Below are 17,205 nucleotides of genomic sequence, written 5' to 3' on the forward strand. Positions count from 1 at the left end.
AGCTGTGTGCATTGGGGGGAGGGGGGGGGGGGGGGGTGGTGATGGCCTAGTGGTATTATCGTGAGACTATTAATCCAGAAACTCAACCAATGTTTTGGGGACCTGGATTCGAATCCTGCCACGGCAGCTGGTGGAATTTGAATTCAATAAAAAGAAAAAAAAAATCTGGAATTAAGAATCTGCTAATGACAATTGCCGGAAGAACCCTTTTGGTTCACTAATGTCCTTTCGGGAAGGAAATCTGCCATCTTTACCTGATCTGGCCTATATGTGACTCCAGAGCCACAGCAATGTGGTTGACTCTCAACTGCCCTCCAAGGGCAACTGGGGACGGGCGATAAATGCTGACCAGCCAGCGACACCCATGTCCCACAAATGAATTTTTAAAAATTACCTCCTTAGCTAGCCCATTCACACCAGTGCTACGCATTGTGTAAAGCAGCTGAAGGAAAGCTTTTGCATTTATATCGTTCCTTCCTGATCTCAAGACATTCGAAAGTGCTCTACAGGCTATTTAATAAAGCACATTGGAAGTGCAGTCACTGTTTTAACGCAGCCATCTTGTGACCAGCAAGCTCCCACAAATATTAACGGTGGCGCCATTTTTCTCCGTGAAGCCTGACTTGCCCGGTGTGTTTAGACCCCGCCCCTTTAAGAAGCGGTGCAAAACTCACTCCTTTCCCGAAAAAACGACTAAATGCAAAAAAAATTGTGATCTGATTTGTGCTGGACATGCCGGTTTTCTCACCCAAAATGATGCTTGGGGGTGATCTTACATGCTTGCCACGCCAGTCGTGATAGGTGAAAAATCAGGTTCACGCCCCAGTTTCTTGCCTCACACAATCTTACCGGCACTGTTTTGCCGTCGAGATCGGCTTTCCGTCCTTGACATGTTCTACATGTTATTAGCGAGTCCCGGACAGCATCGTCTGGGCTCACTTATACTTACCTCCTCGCCAGTCACACTGGTGAGTATCAAAGCTAGTCTCCACCAGCAGAGAGCAGCTGTGATGGCCTCACTGAGGCAGAGAGTGGGGTGGGGGGGTGGGGGGGGGCAGTTGGAGGCCATTGAAGCCCCCAGGTGGTCGGGAACATGGCTGGGCAGAGCCCATGGGGCAATGCCAGCTTGGCAGTGCTCACCTGGCACCCTGGCAGTTCCCAGTGGGCACCTTGGCACTGACCAATGGACACCGTAACAGTGCTAGGGCAGTGCCATGGGGGTGGGGCCTGAGTGGGGGTAAGGTTTTGATGGGGGGGAAGCAAGTGGGGAGCTCTGCAAGGGGCAAGCTCCACATGCGGGGTGGGCCGTGGAGTGGGTCATGACGGGGAACGCATCAGGAGGGCCCTGTGTTGTCATGGTGAGGGCTGTAGTTACACTGCCATTGATGATGTGGGGGCGGGGGAGGGGGGGTGGTGATGTCCATGATGTGGAGATGCCGGCGTTGGACTGGGGTAAACACAGTAAGAAGTTTAACAACACCAGGTTAAAGTCCAACAGGTTTATTTGGTAGCAAAAGCCACACAAGCTTTCGAAGCTCTAAGCCCCTTCTTCAGGTGAGTGGGAATTCTGTTCACAAACAGAGTTTATAAAGACACAGACTCAATTTACATGAATACTGGTTGGAATGCGAATACTTACAACTAATCAAGTCTTTAAGAAACAAAACAATGGGAGTGGAGAGAGCATCAAGACAGGCTAAAAAGATGTGTATTGTCTCCAGACAAGACAACCAGTGAAACTCTGCAGGTCCACGCAACTGTGGGCGTTACAAATAGTGTGACATGAACCCAATATCCCGGTTGAGGCCGTCCGCGTGTGTGCGGAACTTGGCTATCAGTTTCTGCTCAGCGACACGACACACGACAGCGCAGAGTCGCTGAGCAGAAACTGATAGCCAAGTTCCGCACACACGCGGACGGCCTCAACCGGGATATTGGGTTCATGTCACACTATTTGTAACTCCCACAGTTGCGTGGACCTGCAGAGTTTCACTGGCTGTCTTGTCTGGAGACAATACACATCTTTTTAGCCTGTCTTGATGCTCTCTCCACTCCCATTGTTTTGTTTCTTAAAGACTTGATTAGTTGTAAGTATTCGCATTCCAACCATTATTCATGTAAATTGAGTCTGTGTCTTTATAAACTCTGTTTGTGAACAGAATTCCCACTCACCTGAAGAAGGGGCTTAGAGCTTCGAAAGCTTGTGTGGCTTTTGCTACCAAATAAACCTGTTGGACTTTAACCTGGTGTTGTTAAACTTCTTACTATGTCCATGATGGGCAGGGGTGGCGGGGGGGAGGGGGGGGGGAAGAGGGAATTGCAGGAGGTCTCCCAGTTCAGTGGGAGATCGTGGCGCCTGTGCAAGGGCATCCCAAGCAATTTCTCCCCCACCCCACCCCCCCCTCCCCCACCTCGCACTGGTGAAAAATGCACCTCTGTCCAAAAAAGTGACAGCCTCTCATAAGATTGCACCTTCAAACCCGCCCAAAAAAACAGGCCTGAAACTCTCCTGCTCTCTCGACACTGAGGAACGTTTGGGAAAATTCCACCCGCTATCTTTTCTTCTGATTCAAATTTACCTGAAAGCCTGCTTTGTGCTTTTTACTGAAAATCACCATGCTCAAAGAAAGGCTTTAAAACACTCCCTCAAAAACACATCTTGTTGCTGACGAGGGAGAAGGGGGAAGAGCTACCCACCATCTCTCGCTGTCTGTAACAAATGAGTGGGAAAAATGTTGGCAGATGGAGTACAACGTGGGAAATGAATATAGTCCGTTTTGGCAGGAAGAATAAAAATGCAGAATAGTATTTACATTGAGAGAGACTGCAAAATGCCGTGGTACAAAGAGACCTGAGTGACCTCATGCATGAATCACAAAAAGTCAGCAAATAATTAGAAAGGGAAATGGAATGTTGACCTTTAGTGCAAAGGGACAGAATATAAAAGTAGGGGGATTTTGTTATAATTGTACAGGGTATTGATAAGTTTTGATCTTCTTACTTAATGAGGGCTATACTTGCATCAGGAGGAGATGGTGGTTTAGTGGTAATGCCACTGGATTAGTAATCCAGAGATCCCCGACTAATGCCCTGGAGACATGAGTTCAAATCCCATGGCAGCTGGTGGAATTCATCTAATAAATCTGTAATTAGTCTCAGTAATGGTGACCATGAAGTTATCATTTTATTAAAAACCCATGTAGTTCACCAATATCGTTCAGGGGAGGAAATCTGCCATCCTTACCCAGTCTGGCTAACATGTGACATGTGACTTAAGACCCACAAGGGTGTGGATGACTCTTAATCGCCCTCTTTAATTGTCCAACAAGCCACTCAGTTCAAGGTCAATTGGGAATGGGCAACAAATGCTGGCCTTACCAGCGATGTCCACATCCCATGAAGGAATGAAGAAAAGTTCAGAGAAGGCCGTTTCCTGGGTTGTCTCATGAGAAAAGGTTGACTAGGTTGGGCCTATATTCATTGGAGTTTAGAAGAATGGTGATCAGTATTAAATATAAGATTCTGAGGGGGCTTATCAAGGTAGATGCTGAATGGAAGGTTCTGAGAGGAATCTGAAACTAGGGGGCATAGTTGAAATGAAATAGTATTTCTCCTGGAGAACATTAATGTTTGGAAATGTCTTCCTCAGAGAACAGTGGAAACTGAGTCATTGAATTTATTCAAAGCCGAGTGAGATGAATTTTTGTTCGACTAGGGAGTCAAGTGTTATGTAGGACAAGTGGAAAAGATCATGATCGGATCAGCCACGATCTTATTGATGGCCGGAGCAAGTTTGAGTGGCCGAATGGCCTTCTGTTGCGGCACGGTGGCACAGTAGTTATCACTGCTGCCTCACAGTGCCAGGTGCCCGGGTTTGATTTCCAGCTTGGGTCACTGTATCTGTGCGGAGTCTGCACGTTCCCCCTGTGTCTGCATGGGTTTCCTCCGGGTGCTCCGGTTTCCTCCCACAGTCCAAAGATGTGCTGGTTAGGTGAATTGGCCATGCTAAATTCTCCCTCAGTGTACCCGAACAGGCACTGGAGTGTGGTGACTTGAGGATTTTCACAGTAATTTCATCACAGTGTGAATATACACCTGCTTGTGACTAATAAATAAACTTTAAACTTTATTTCTTATGAGAAAGCTCCGAAAAATATTCAGTCTTCAGGGAACAGATTCATTGGCTCCCATCTTGTGATTTCAGATTGCCAATGTGATGTTGGGGGTGTGGGGACCATCATAATGGCTAGAGTTTAATTTGTTCGACCTGGTTTTAAATACTACAACAACAACTTGAAGATAGACAGCACCTCTAATGTAGTGACATATTCCAAGGTACTTCACAGAAACATTATTAAAACTTCAGCCGATTCGATTCACTCCACGTGATATCTCAACCCTCGAATATTGCTGCAGGAATTCCGTCAGGGTATCCTAGGCAACCTCGTCGGTGACCTTCTTTCCATCATAAAGTCAGAAGTGGAGAAGTTCACTGATGATTGCATAATGTACAACACCACTCATGACTCCTCAGACTCTAAAGCAGTCTGTTTCCACATGCAGCAAGATCTGGATAACATTCAGGTTTGGGCTGAAAAGTGTCAGGTAACATTCACCGCCAGGCAATGACCATCTACGGGAACAGAAAATCTAACCATCACTCCACGGCATTCAAAAAGATCACCATGACTGAATCCCCCACTATCAACATCCTGGGTGTTACCATCAACCAGAAAATGGACCAGCCGTATAAATGCTGTGGCTACAAGAGCAGATCATAGGCTGGGAATTCCAAAGTGACGAACTTAACTTCTGATTCCCCAAAGCCTGTCCAGCATCTTCAAGGCACAAGACAGGATGGAATACTCTCCACTTGCCTGGATGAGTGCAGCTCCAACAACACTTGAGAAGCCCGACAACATCCAGGACAAAGCAGCCCAGCTTGATCAGCACTCAATCCGCCACCTTAAACACTCACTCCACCACCACCGACACGGAGAGCAGCAGTGTGTATGAGCTACAAGATACACGGCAGGAACTCGCCAAAGTTGCTTCAACAGCACCTTATTGACCTGTGACCTCTACCACCTGAACAAGGACAGCAGATACTTGGGAACACCACTACATGCAAGTTCCCCCCCCACCCCCAAGTTACTCACCACACTGACTTGCAACAATATCACCATTCCTTCACTGTCAGGGGATAAAAATCATGGAATGCCCTTCCTAACATCATAGTGGATGTTCCTAGACCACATGGGCTGCAACGGTTCAAGGAGGCAGCACACCACCACCTTCGCAAGGGCAACTAGAGATGGGCAACGGTTGCCACATCCCATGAAAGAATAAATATCAGAGGCAACGGCGAAGCAGCACAACAAATCTGTCCACAAGAAGTTTGGGTTCAAATTTCAAATCACTATCGATCTGAATGACTTTGACAGAGAATAATTTCAAACTATTTACTCCGTTCCATTATTTATATCGGGCGGCCCAGTGGCGCAGTGATTAGCACTGATGCCTCACAGTAAGAAGTCTCACAACACCAGGTTAAAGTCAAGAACAACAAGAACAAAGAACAATACAGCACAGGAACAGGCCCTTCGGCCCTCCAAGCCCGCGCCGCTCCCTGGTCCAAACTAGACCATTCTTTTGTATCCCTCCATTCCCACTCCGTTCATATGGCTGTCTAGATAAGTCTTAAGCGTTCCCAGTGTGTCCGCCTCCACCACCTTGCCTGGCAGCGCATTCTAGGCCCCCACCACCCTCTGTGTAAAATATGTCCGTCTGATATCTGTGTTAAACCTCCCCCCCTTCACCTTGAACCTATGACCCCTCGTGAACATCACCACCGACCTGGGGAAAAGCTTCCCACCGTTCACCCTATCTATGCCTTTCATAATTTTATACACCTCTATTAAGTCTCCCCTCATCCTCCGTCTTTCCAGGGAGAACAACCCCAGTTTACCCAATCTCTCCTCATAACTAAGCCCCTCCATACCAGGTAACATCCTGGTAAACCTCCTCTGTACTCTCTCCAAAGCCTCCACGTCCTTCTGGTAGTGAGGCGACCAGAACTGGACGCAGTATTCCAGATGCGGCCGAACCAACGTTCTATACATCTGCAACATCAGACCCCAACTTTTATACTCTATGCCCCGTCCTATAAAGGCAAGCATGCCATATGCCTTCTTCACCACCTTCTCCACCTGTGACGTCACTTTCAAGGATCTGTGGATTTGCACACCCAGGTCCCTCTGCGTATCTACACCCTTTATGGTTCTGCCATTTATCATATAGCTCCTCCCTACATTATTTCTACCAAAATGCATCACTTCGCATTTATCAGGATTGAACTCCATCTGCCATTTCTTTGCCCAAATTTCCAGCCTATCTATATCCTTCTGTAGCTTCTGACAATGCTCCTCACTATCTGCAAGTCCTGCCAATTTTGTGTCATCCGCAAACTTACTGATCACCCCAGTTACACCTTCTTCCAGATCATTCATATAAATCACAAACAGCAGAGGTCCCAATACAGAGCCCTGCGGAACACCACTAGTCACAGGTCTCCAGCCGGAAAAAGACCCTTCCACTACCACCCTCTGTCTTCCGTGACCAAGCCAATTCTCCACCCATCTAGCCACCTCCCCCTTTATCCCATGAGATCCAACTTACCTGATGAAGGAGCAGCGCTCTGAATGCTAGTGGCTTGTGCTACCAAATAAACCTGTTGGACTTTAACCTGGTGTTGTGAGACTTCTTACTGTGTTTACCCCAGTCCAACGCCGGCATCTCCACATCATGGCTACCATCGGTGCCTCACAGTGCCAGGAGGACAAGTGATAAAAAATCTGGCCGCACTTCAGCGGTCACGGGCATTCGGCCTCTGATATTCGGGTAAGTGTTCTCCAAGGCGGCCTTCACGACACACGACAGCGCAGAGTCGCTGAGCAGAAACTGATAGCCAAGTTCCGCACACACGAGGACGGCCTCAACCGGGATATTAGGTTCATGTCACACTATTTGTAACCCCCACAGTTGCGTGGACCTGCAGAGTTTCACTGGCTGTCTTGTCTGGAGACAATACACATCTTTTTAGCCTGTCTTGATGCTCTCTCCACTCACATTGTTTTGTTTCTTAAAGACTTGATTAGTTGTAAGTATTCGCATTCCAACCATTATTCATGTAAATTGAGTCTGTGTCTTTATATGCTCTGTGATCAGGAAGGCAAATGGGATGTTGGCCTATATTGCGAGGGGGATAGAATATAAAAGCAGGGATGTCTTGATGCACCTGTACAGGGCATTGGTGAGGCCGCAGCTGGAATACTGTGTGCAGTATTGGTCCCCTTATATGAGGAAGGATATATTGGCATTGGAGGGAGTGCAGAGAAGGTTCACCAGGTTGATACCAGAGATGAGGGGTGTTGATTGTGAGGAGAGACTGAGCAGATTGGGTTTGTACTCGTTGGAGTTTAGAAGGATGAGGGGGGATCTTATGGAGACTTATAAGATAATGCGGGGGCTGGATAGGGTGGAGGCGGAGAGATTCTTTCCACTTAGTAAGGAAGTTAAAACTAGAGGACACAGCCTCAAAGTAAAGGGGGGTCGGTTTAAGACAGAGTTGAGGAGGAACTTCTTCTCCCAGAGGGTGGTGAATCTCTGGAATTCTCTGCCCACTGAGGTGGTGGAGGCTACCTCGCTGAATATGTTTAAAGCGCGGATGGATGGATTCCTGATCGGTAAGGGAATTAAGGGTTATGGGGATCAGGCGGGTAAGTGGTACTGATCCACGTCAGATCAGCCATGATCTTATTGAATGGCGGGGCAGGCTCGAGGGGCTAGATGGCCTACTCCTGCTCCTATTTCTTATGTTATGTTCTTATGTTTGTGAACAGAATTCCCACTCACCTGAAGAAGGGGCTCAGAGCTCCGAAAGCTTGTGTGGCTTTTGCTACCAAATAAACCTGTTGGACTTTAACCTGGTGTTGTTAAACTTCTTACTGTGTTTACCCCAGTCCAACGCCGGCATCTCCACAGGAGGACAAGTGCCAGGGACCCGGGTTCAATTCCTGGCTTGGGTCACTGTCTGCGTGGAGTCTGCACATTCTCCCGTGTCTGGCTGGGTTTCCATTCACAGTCCAAAGATGTGCACGTTAGGTGGATTGGTCATGCTAAATTGCCCATTAGTGTCAGGGGAACCAACTAGGGTAAATGCATGGGGGTTATGGTGATAGGGCCTGGGTGGAATTGTGGTCAGTGTAAACTCGATGGGCCGAATGGCCTCCTCCTGCATGTAGGATTCTATGATTCTATGTTGCAATCAGCAGAATATTTCATTGCAATTGTTTAAAATGATTAATCATACTCATAAGATTTTAGATGTGCAATTAAGCCATTAAATTCAGCTGACCTACAGACAGATTTGAAATAATCAGAGGCTAGAAATGAGCATAGGAGAATTTAGCAGGCAAAATCATTGTTTTTATTCCTTCTTTCTATCCATTCTTTAATGGATTACTGGCCTTTCAAAACCACTAACATGTTCAGATGAAAAATGCTCATTTATATTCAGATCCAACCTTGATCTGAACTGAATGTAATCTCAATGTACACGATTTATCTTTAGACTGAACACATCTGCGTGCTACATCAAACGCTACAGTTGCAGACAATGGTCCCTCTTATTTGTTTTGGAGTGTGCGAGTGATTTAAGTGCACGGCCCTTTTAAATCTTTTGTGCGGGATCTTATAGGGGCCAACTAGTACACAGCTGCGCAAAGACTTTCAGGTTGTTGCTTGGCTTACAGGGAGCATGGGTTGTAAATACATTTTTGTCCATTTGCGCTGTCAAAAAAGTAGTTAGCTCCATAAATCAACACCAAAAGCAGGGCAGAGGCCACAGGCTCTTGACTGTTGGACTAAACATCTGCTCTCTCCATCACCAGCGCTCTGTAATTGCAGCATTTGAAAATGTACAGGACACATTTACTACGCTGCCTCAACACTACCTCCTTCCCCCCCACTGTCTTTGCCACAAAGAAGTCCAACATCACGTGACCATCACCTCTAAGTCGCATGTCAACCTTACTTGAACATAAACATACATAGGAGTTAGGAGCAGAAATAAACAATTCAGCCCTTCGAGCCTGCTCCGCTATTCAATCAGATCATGGCTGATCTCTCCCTGGTCTCAAATCCACCTCCCCATCGGTCCCCCATATCCACTTAACCCGCTTCTTTTTAAATCAGAAATATATCTATCTCCTTCTTGAAACCGTTTAATGATTCAGACTCCACCACGCTATGGGGCAGCGAGTTCCGCCAAAAATGCCGGACCTTCATCATCGCTGGTGACTTCTTAACTAACCCCACTGTGGGAGCAACATCAACATATCTGCGACAGTTCAAGTAGGCCCAGAAACCATCGCAGGCCAATAGGGCAGGGCAACAGATTGCTTCTTTGCACATGTTAATTACATCCCCAAAACAAATTTTTAAAATCTAAACCAAAATAGTGACCATAAAATGGTAGGTGGACCTTGCGCACTGGGCTTTATCGCTCGTGATCCAGATTTCCTCTCAAGTCTGTCATAATAGTAGGTGTTTCATTAAAGTCGAAGGCTCAGGACGTGAATTTGTAGCCTGAGAAAGTGTTAATATAATAGGTACAACATAAGCAAGTTTCGGTTCAAGTTAAATTATGAATGGTCATAAGTACATTTTCCTGATCTTTAGATCTGAATCATGCGTGTTTCCGGACATCCTGGGGCTACCTTTCCAACATCGCACTCCAACAATGGGGTTTTCCACAGGGAATACAATTCAGAAAATTATCCTTCCTATGCCCACTTTGTTTGACTTGGAATCAGGACTGTTTGTCCTGAGGACATCATGGACTGGATTTCTTCCTCCGAGTGCAGGTTCAGAATGTTCTACAATTTCAGAGATAATTCTTTTCCAGTGCGGCCGATAATGTCTACAATGATTTCTCCTCTCTGTATTATGCCAGATTTTACAGATGTTAGTCAGCCTTCCAGTACCTTATCCCCTTTTCCATATGTAAACCTTGACAGAATATTAATCCCCAGGGAGATTCACATGCAAGCCAAGCCTGTCCTCCGCAGATGTTTACATGCAGACAGATGCACACTCAATACACTGTAGGAATCATTGGATAGCAATCAGAAGTGGGAAGCATGGCTGATTTCCTCCATTCCTTGCCTGGGTGCAAAACCTGACTGCCTCACCTCAAATACTATCTGAGCAGACTTTAGGCAACTCAGCAAAGACTAGAAAATGATCCTGTTGTGCAATGACTTGACAATATAATCAGACATTGCCATTACTTGAAGGCTTTTAAAGGGAGTTCCCTCATTTGTCTATCTGGTTGTCAGCCCCTGCTTCACCCAATAATCAGTCCGTGATCCAGGCTAAGAATCTACTTATCAATTGCCAAACTATTTGTGTGACATACTATACACTTTACTAACGTCCCCGTCCCAGTGAAGGTCTCATGTCTGAAAGGCAATGTCTTTCACATTGCTCCAACACAACACCTGCAGTACAACTGCTGATTCAACGCTCTTTGGCAGTGCTTGGAACTTGAGTTGATGAGCACGTCATCTGTAGTTAAGTCGTCACAAGTTGTTTTTTTGGCAGCTTGTTGCGCTGCCTTTCCATTTCCATTTTAACATAGATGAAAAAGAGATGACTATATGCCTTCAGTTTTTCACCAGTGCAATTCATTTCAAAGCAAAGCGACATTTTCAGCTGCACAAAGAACTCAACTTTCTCCCACTGAACATTCACTGCATCATGGAGGCTGCTGAAAATAATGTCAATGAATCCAGGATCACTGGGGAATTATATGGTGCAACGTTTAGCAAGAAGTTGAATTTTCTGCTGGCCCTATTGCTGGGCAGTCAAGGTTTGATTTGATTTGACTTGGCTTATTATTGTAACATGTATTGGGATACAGTGAAAAGTATTGTTTATTCCGTGCTATACAGACAAAGCATACCATTCATAGAGTACATAGAGGAGAAGGAAAGAAGGTGCAGAATATAGTGTCGCAGTTACTAGATAGGGTGCAGAGAAAGATCAGCTTAATATATGATAGGTCCATTCAAAAGTCTGATGGCAGCAGGGAAGAAGCTGTTTTTGAGTCAGTTGGTCCAGGCTAAGAATCAAACTTTTGTATCTTTTTCCTGACGGAAGAAGGTGGAAGAGAGTATGTCCGGGATGCATGGGGTCCTTGATTATGCTGGCTGCTTTTCCGAGGCAGCAGAAAGTGTAGACAGAGTCAATGGATGGGAGTGGTTTGGGTGATGGACTGGGCTACATTCACAACCTTTTGTAGTTTCTTGCGGTCTTGGGCAGAGCAGGAGCCATACCAAGTTGTGATACAACCAGAAAGAATGCTTTCTATGGTGCATCTGTAAAAGTTGGTGAAAGTTGTAGCTGTCATGTCAAATTTCCTTAGTCTTCTGAGAAAGTAGAGGCATTGGTGGTGGACTGGGCTACGTTCACAACTCCTTGTAGTTACTTGCGGTCTTGGTCAAAGCATGAGACATACCAAGCTGTGATATATCCAGAAAAGATGCTTTCTATGGCGCATCTGTAAAAGTTGGTGAGAGTCGTAGTGGACATGCCGGATTTCCTTAGCCTTCTGAGAAAGTAGGGTCCCAGATTTAGGTACTAGACCCATTTTAAATGAAGATCATCTGAAACACCAAGGATACAGCAGCTGGTATTTTAGAAGTAAACCGACCAGAATGTACACCTGCGTACTCCCATTTAAAATCAAGTAGTGGCCCAGCAGAAGGGACTTCTCCAGGTTGGATTAATCCAGGCCAGGTTGCTTCCACTCCAGTTTTACTTGCATCAGCAGGCTACGTTGGGGCCTTCAAGCTTCAACTACAAGAAAATGAGGCCCTGCCTTCAAAATAGATTTGGTTTGCTATGCTTTGCTTTATTATTATCACATGTATTCATATACAGTGAAAAGTATTGTTTCTTGCGTGCTGTACAGACAAAGCATAGCGTTCATACAAAAGGAAATGAGAGAGTGCAGAATGTAGTGTTACAGTCATAGCTAGGTTGTAGAGAAATATCAACTTATTGCGAGGTAGGTCCATTCAAAAGTCTGATGGCAGCAGGGAAGAAGCTGTTCTTGAGTTGGTTGGTAAGTGACCTCAGACTTTTGTATCTTTTTCCTGACAGAAGAAGATGGAAGAGAGCATGTCCGGGGTGCATGGGGTCCTTAATTATGCTGGCTGCTTTGCCGAGGCAGCAGGAAATGTTGACAGAGTCAATGAATGGGAGGCAGGTTTGCGCGATGGATTGGGCTACATTCATGACCTTTTGTAGTTTCTTGCAGTCTTGGGCAGAGCAGGAGCCATACCAAGCTGTGACACAACCAGAAGGAATGCTTTCTATGGTCCATCTGTAAAAGTTGGTGAGAGTCGTAGCTGACATGCCAAATTTCCTTAGTCTTCTGAGAAAGTAAAGACATTGGTGGCCTTTCTCAACTATAGTGTCGGCATGGGGGGACCAGGACAGGTTGTTGGTGAACTGGACACCTAAAAATTTGAAGTTCTCGATCCTTTCTACTTCGTCCTCATTGATGTAGACAGGGGCGTCTTCTCCACTACGTTTCCTGAAGTCAATGACAATCTCCTTGGTTTTGTTGACAAGAGGTCCACTCCGTGGAAAATTCACTCCATGGAGTTAAACCAATCTAGGGGTCCAATTGGTACACTGAAGGAAAACTTTAAGAGTTGGTGTAATAACTTCAATCAGGCCATTGAGGTTGGCCTACTGGAGTATGAGCTCCCTGATTAAGGATCCAATTGACGGGCCAATTAGGGAGTCTTTGCTTTGTAGTTAACTGGGAGTATCAGTTTCTCTGACACCCCCGGTTGATAGTCTCCTCACTACTAGCACTCTGTGCACTGCTGTTAGAGTTAGTAAATAAAGGGATTTTGGTGAAGGGGCTTCAGCCTCTGAAGACTTATTACAGTTGGCGAATAGAGGTTATGGTCTGGATTCTCCAACCTTGCTCCCGGCTGGGATTCTCCGGTCCCTCTGCAGTGAATGGAGATTTGGCAGAGCACCAAATTCTCCATTCATGCTGGCAGCGGCGGGGGGGCGTGAACGGGCGGAGGATTGCAGCATATACGCTTGATAATCTCCATACTTTCCCTTCAGTGTGACATGGATCAATCAATCATCAAGTTTCAACATTTGATGTCGGTTTTTACCCAAAGGAATCCCTGCGCAACTTGGAAGGAGAAAGTATACTTCTGCACACCGATGATACAAGACATCAAAGCGCCAGTTGCTTACATTTCAAATGCAGAACTGAAAAATTCTGCTGTAAATGGCAGGGCATGAAATAACAACCTGCCATCTGCCATTAGCAGAACAATTGCTGCCAACTGGACTCCTACTTTTAGCAGACAAGATTGCTTATGAATGCTCAGTCAGTAAACCTCGAAACCTTCTACACACTATTCACACTTTCGTAAACACAATTCTAAATTATTTTAACAAGATGCAACCAAAGTTCATCAGTGTTTCCCCATGGGTTGCGTCCACGGAGGAGATCGCAACAGTCATTTAAAGGAGTGTCCGGAACATTCCATTTCATTTTAAAATGAATGGCAGAGAATTCGTTTTTTACCGTCAAAAAATAGATTTGCTTCATTATATTGTGCTAATTTTGGATAAAGTTGCCATCGTCCCAGATGACCGTAGGCTGGTGATTGAACCTGAGGATCACCACACTTCAGGCGAGGGACAAGGTTGAAAAGGCAGGGTCCTCATGAATAACCTCAGCCGGTACAGGAATTGAACTCACGCTGTTGGCGTTGTTCTGCATCATGAACCAGCCATCCAGCCAACTGAGCTAAACGACCGTCCAATCGCAAATATGCACCGTACGATGATATTTGGTTATTTTTGCTATGCTACAAATTTAACATCTTACGACAACTTTTAAACAGAGGGTGTTTGATGAAAGGTGGTCACGCAGATTCAGTTATAATGTAATGAAACCTTTAACTTATTAAACTTGCAAGTTCTGGCTTTATGAACCAAAGTGGCATTTTGAGATTTCACTGTCAGAAAGCAGGAATAGGGAAAGTCTCTTGGGAGCTGGATTAATCCACAGAGTCAGAAAGTCATAAGAGGTTTACAGCATGGAAACAGGCCCTTTGGCCCAATTTGTCCATGCCACCTCTTTTTTTAACCCCTAAGCTAGTCCCAATTGCCCGCATTTGGCCCATATCCCTCTATACCCATCTTACCTATGTAACTGTCTAAACGCGTTTTAAAAGACAAAATTGTACCCTCCTCTACTACTACCTCTGGCAGCTTGTTCCACAGTAAGAAGTCTCACAACACCAGGTTAAAGTCACTAGCTTTCGGAGCGCTGCTCCTTCGTCAGGTAAGTGGGAGTTCTGTTCACAAACAGGGCATATAAAGACACAAACTCAATTTACAAAATAATGGTTGGAATGCGAGTCTTTACAGATAATCAAGTCTTAAAGGTACAGACAATGTGAGTGGAGAGAGCGTTAAGCACAGGTTAAAGAGATATGTATTGTCTCCAGCTGGGACAGTTAGTGAGATTTTGCAAGCCCAGGCAAGTCATGGGAGTTACAGCTGAGGCCGTCCTCATGTGTGCGGAACTTGACTATCAGTTTCTGCTCAGCGACTCTGCGCTGTCGTGTGTCGTGAAGGCCGCCTTGGAGAACGCTTATCTGAAGATCAGAGGCTGAATGCCCGTGACTGCTGAAGTGCTCTCCCACAGGAAGAGAACAGTCTTGCCTGGTGATTGTCGAGCGGTGTTCATTCATCCGTTGTCATAGCGTCTGCATGGTCTCCCCAATGTACCATGCCTTGGGACATCCTTTCCTGCAGCGTATCAGGTCGACAACGTTGGCCGAGTTGCAAGAGTATGTACCGTGTACCTGGTAGATGGTGTTCTCACGTGAGATGATGGCATCCGTGTCGATGATCTGGCATGTCTTGTAGCGGTTGCTGTGGCAGGGTTGTGCGGTGTCGTGGTCACTGTTCTCCTGAAGGCTGGGTAGTTTGCTCCGGACACTTGTTCCAGCTTGTTCCAGACACTCACCACCCTGTGTGTGAAAAAATTGCCCCTCTGGACACTTTTGTATCTCTCCCCTCTCACCTTAAACCTATGCCCTCTAGTTTTAGACCCCCCCTAACTTTGGGAAAATATATTGACTATCTAGCTGATCTATGCTCCTCATTATTTTATAGATCTCTATAAGATCACCTCTAGGCCTCCTACGCTCCAGAGAAAAAAGTCCCAGTCTATCCAGCCTCTCCTTATAACTCAAACCATCAAGTCCCGGTAGCATCCTAGTAAATCTCTTCTCCACTCTTTCCCGTTTAATAATATCCTTTCTATAATAGGGTGACCAGAATTGCACACAGCATTCCAAGTGTGGCCTTACCAATGTCTTGTACAACTTCAACAACAACTTCAACGCTTGTATTCAACGTTCTGACCAATCAAACCAAGCCTGCCGAATCCTTCTTCACCACTCTGTCCACCTGTGACTCCACTTTCAAGGAGCTATGAACCTGGACCCCTAGATCTCTTTGTTCTATAACTCTCCCCAACGCCAGGTATGAGACAAGAATTGCAATACACAACTTGTACAGACATGCACCTGGAAATAGGTTCACACAAGCCTGCCAGAATGGGTAACCCGATATTGGGTCACAGACCACATTTTTTAACATGACCAACAAGTTGTGAATGCGTGTTAGGCATTCCCAGACAACTCGTCAGCACATTGCCATTGCGGGAGGAAAGAGTAGGAGTGGGGAATTATCTGGAGAGGGCTAATCAGATGCTGCCAAATCTTCAGTACTGCAATGGAGCGAGTAGGAGCACTTGTATTCCACATTCAGGTAAGCATAATTTTTTAAAAACTTTTTCTCAGCCTCCAGCCATCCTTTTACAGAATGCTGATATAGCTTCACCTTAGTCTTGGCTTGTTTTAGTTCTCACTCAACCTGTTGAAGTTAAAAAGCTTCCCACTGAATTGAAACTTAATCATGACCCCTTTTTGGGAAAATTGGTCACAAATGAGTTTCATGACCCAGCTTGAGGTAAGATGGTGATGCAAGTTGGCACAAAAACACTTGCTTGATGCCCGAACAGATACGAAAGGGCTCGATCTACAATCTACTGCAAAGGATGGTTGCAGTCAGACAGTCATGCAAAAGTGTAGGATAATAGCAAATGTTATTGGACATCCAAGATCGTGGAGGCCTTTCTGAAGGGCTTTGAGGTCGATGGAATCAAAAGCCTTTCACAGATCGATAACAGCCATATGCTATTGCAGGCACTTTCCTTCAATTTGTCAAGCGACAAAGACATAGCCAGAATTATTTGGTCTCGCACGCCTTGCTGCCGCTGCCACTGAGTGCGGAGAAATTGGCACTGGATTATCCCAGCTGCAGGCAAGGTCAGAAAATTCTGACCCATGTCTGTCGTTCCCCTAGATAGTCAGAACTCTTTTATTAGTTATATACTGGCACATACAGAAAACATTTACAAACGGCGACCTTTGCGACCTCCCTTTCTGTGAGTGCTGTCTGACATCCTTGATCCGGCCAATTTTCGTGCCAGATCGAGCCAGGGCTCTCGAGGATGACTGGGCACCAGGTCCAGGGGTCTTAGTCCAGTTGTACGCAGTTTGATGTGTCGCGCGGTGATGCCCAACTCCTTGCATCGCTGAGACACATCCTGAGCGGCCACGTGGCAGCATATGGGGAGGGACTTGTCTCTGACTGAAACCACATTGGGTCTCTGGAAGTATGTCTTTGCTGACAGGTAGGAAAGAAGGAGCGGGGAAATAAAATGCCAACAGCTTCCTCCTCACAAAGTGCACTGAAAATGGGCTCACTGTCACAAACACATTTTTTCATTGGAAAGATAAATACAGAAATATCCCCGATACATGCATTGACACCTCTTAGACAAGTCATTGTCTGAGTCAAAGAATAGACAGAAAGATAAAAGCAAAATACTGCGGATACTGGAATCTGAAACCAAAACAGAAAATGCTGCAAAATCTCAGCAGATCTGACAGCATCTGTGGGGAGAGAATAGAGCCAACGTTTTGAGTCTTGATGACCCTTCGTCAGAGACAGAAT

The 17,205-nt window shown here is 45.8% G+C and overlaps 1 protein-coding gene across 2 annotated transcripts in view; it reads right to left on the reverse strand.

The window, feature by feature from the left end:
- The window catches only part of LOC144499821 (F-box-like/WD repeat-containing protein TBL1XR1), a 385,459-nt gene that overhangs the window by 279,694 nt on the left and 88,560 nt on the right, over positions 1 to 17,205 (reverse strand). The window lies entirely within an intron of this gene.

Source organism: Mustelus asterias, chromosome 10, assembly GCF_964213995.1.
Source record: "Mustelus asterias chromosome 10, sMusAst1.hap1.1, whole genome shotgun sequence".
Classification (NCBI taxonomy): Eukaryota; Metazoa; Chordata; class Chondrichthyes; order Carcharhiniformes; family Triakidae; genus Mustelus; species Mustelus asterias.